Below are 3,226 nucleotides of genomic sequence, written 5' to 3'. Positions count from 1 at the left end.
AATGCTTTTCTCAGCTCATTCCACTATACAAAGAAACTAGTCTGTTTTGAATAAATTAGTATGTATCACATATCCAAAAACAAGTCAATGAGGTAAAAAGCAGGGAACAGCATACATGATTGTTGTAAGTACTAGATGAGTCAGTTTAATAAGTTTTCTTCATCAGTAAATTTTATAGCTAAATTATTTAAAATTTTAAATTCTCTAATTTCAGTAGAAATTAGCAATTACATCTAAACTACATACATTTACAAATTATGTTGAGTACTCATGTTTACATATATAAATTACTTGGCATGATTATGTGTCCTTTTTTGCCACTGGTCTCTAATGGCAGAAAAGAGTTCAAAGGACTTGAATTTACTTCAGAGTCCCAATGTACCTGGAGTCCCAATGTAAGCTCAGGGCACTGCTACCACCTGAGATACCTGGTATGTTTAGTTTTAGAGAAAAGGGACACCTGGGTGGCTCAGAGATTGAGCATCCTCCTTTGGCTCAGGTCGTGACACCAGGATCCTGGGATCAAGTCCCTCTTCAAGCTCCCCACAGGGAGCCTGCTTCTCCCTCTGCCTATGTCTCTGCCTCTCTCTCTGTCTCATGAATAACTAAATATTAAAAAAAAATAATTTTACAGAAAAAGTACTGCAGAGAATAATATGAAATAAAGCATGTTTTGAAGTGAAATCACTTCTATTGAGGCCAGAAGGTTCTCAAGAGGAAAGATGAGAGTACCTTCCCTTATATCAGAGTCTCTTGGTTGCTATAAACCTATCTCTGCCTTTAAGGCACAAGGTCTAGAGTAACCCCAGAATCTTTAGTGTGAATATGTCACCAAACCTGCTTAAAAGTAGATTTTAAACAAGCTTTGTGAACCTACAATGCCTTTTATAGGCTCTTAAAACTGACAAGAAAGCCTCAAGTATGGTTTCCTATGAGAAGGTGTTAGTGAATGAGAATGCCTCTTTGGGACCCAGCTCAGAAATGCTTTGTTCCAGCTACAGAAACAACTTAAGGGGAAATATGAAAATTAATTAACATTCCAGGGATCCCCTGCAACCACAGGCACCTGGAGACACAACGGGCCCCTCAATCTCTAGCCATTCAGCCGTGCAGGGCCTTCCGAATGGGCTGAGCCACCACTGACCCTGAAGGCGTGCGAAGGCTGTCTGCTCTATTGTCTCCCTCTTGCAACACCTCACAAACCATTACAGTGAGAAGGAGAAACAACTAAATACTATGTAAGATGAGGAGGGAGAAGGAGGAGTGAAGCTCAGAGTAAGTTTTCTGGGAAGCACCTTCAAGGCCTATTAACACAGGAAGACTTGATGCAGTTATTGCTCAAACGTGTTAGTTGTTATTCTGGACACCTTCCATATGTTAAATATTTTAATCTTTACAACAGTTTCATGAGGCAAGCACTATTATCTCATCCATGAAGAAGCTGAGCACAGAGCAAGTGAGTACCTTGCTCAAAGCCACACACACTTAAGTGGCAGAGTCTGGCAGTCATTTTCTAGATTTTGCCCTCAGCTCTATGTGACAGCTGCCTCTTGTGTTGGATATTTGGTATGGATAAGCCTACAGTGAGTGGGTTAGTGTCCAAATTTTTTCCCAAAACTTCATGTCCACTCAGAACATTAGAAATACAGTCTTTTGCAGAAATAATTAAATGAGGGCACAGTGGATAACATGGGCCTAAATCCAGCAGTGTGTATCTTTATAAGAGGAAGAGAGGACACAGAGAGAGTCAAGAGAAAAAGGCCACATGTAGGTGGAAGCAGAGACTGGAGTGCAGCCACTACAAACCAAAGAATGCCAAGGACTGCCAGAAGCTAGGAAAAGACAATGAAGGATTCTTTTCCTAGGCCTTCAGAAGGAGCATGGCCCTACCAGCATCTTGATTTCAGACTTCCAGTGTCCAGAACTATGAGAAAGTCCATTTTGCTGTTTAAGCTACCAATGTAGTGGTAATTTCTTAGAAGCAGTCCTAGAAAACCAATAGAATAAAATTACGAGAAGATGAGAACTGTAAACATGGAGAAATTGATAAAACAAATATGGGTTTTTCATAATTCTTTTAGAGAAAATATCTGACATGAATGCATTAATAAGGCACCACTGAATGTGATGAAAAGTCCTGTCTTCATCTGCAGATAGCCATCAGCCAGCCTATCCTTCACTCAAGACTGAACTATTGAAACGAATTACTACTTACAATAAAATTAAAGCTGAAGATAAAATTTGGGGATCATTGCCATAACAGATGGTACAAAGAGCCTTGAGAAAGGCTGAGATCATTATAGATAATGGTGTAGGGTGGAAAAAAAGGAGGTTGATCTGAACAAATATTATAGAGTTTTAGGATGAGAAGGCAAGCAAGAGAGCCTAAGATGCTGATAGCAGAAAGATAACAGTGAGGGAAGAGCATCAGAGAACAGAAGATAATAATATTTTAAGAAGAAGATTGAAATAATGCTGTTGCATGAGTTAAAAAGTGACCAAAAAGCCAAATTCAAATGTAGTGTTTAAAATACAAGCCATGCGCAGCCCCGGTGGCTTAACGGTTTAGTGCTGCCATCAGCCCGGGGTGTGATCCTGGAGACCCAGGATCGAGTCCCACATTGGGCTCCCCGCATGGAGCCTGCTTCTCCCTCTGCCTATGTCTCTGCCTCTCTCTCTCTCTCTGTGTCTCATGAATAAATAAATAAAATCTTAAAAAATAAATAAGTAAAAATAAAAAATAAAATAAAATACAAGCCACACTAAGTAGTATGTTAGATTTACCCTTACAAAATTTGGGGATTCCAATATACTATCAAATCTGATTCAGTCTAGAAGATGCAATTTTTACTAAAAATATCTTCTTGTCTCTGGTTCAAGGTTGTCAGGTGAGGTTTCCCTGGAGTACTGCCAGTGGCACACACTCAGCGTTTCCAGTATAGTCACATGGCATAGGAAAGTCTCTACACCATGGGAATATATCACAATACACTGAGAGGTTTTCCAGATGGCACATGCCCAGCTACCACCTCCAACATTCCAAAGCAAGGCATCTAGGGAAGGACACAGGAATGTGCATTCTGAAAAACCTCCCTATGTGATTAATTCTATCACACACCCCAGAGATACTGATTGGAAAGTAAGGGCTATGATGTGAACATTATGCCAAGAGGTACTCATAGGTGACAACAGGTAAAACACTCAGATATCTACTTGCTTACAGCTG

General features: G+C 40.0%; 1 protein-coding gene across 1 annotated transcript in view; it reads right to left on the bottom strand.

The window, feature by feature from the left end:
• BMPR1B (bone morphogenetic protein receptor type 1B) overlaps window positions 1–3,226 on the bottom strand; it is a 392,960-nt gene that overhangs the window by 241,431 nt on the left and 148,303 nt on the right. The window lies entirely within an intron of this gene.

This window comes from Canis aureus, chromosome 33 (genome assembly GCF_053574225.1).
Source record: "Canis aureus isolate CA01 chromosome 33, VMU_Caureus_v.1.0, whole genome shotgun sequence".
NCBI lineage: Eukaryota > Metazoa > Chordata > Mammalia > Carnivora > Canidae > Canis > Canis aureus.
Note: the sequence above shows the minus strand (reverse complement) of the source record. Positions and strands in the feature narration are given on the sequence as shown.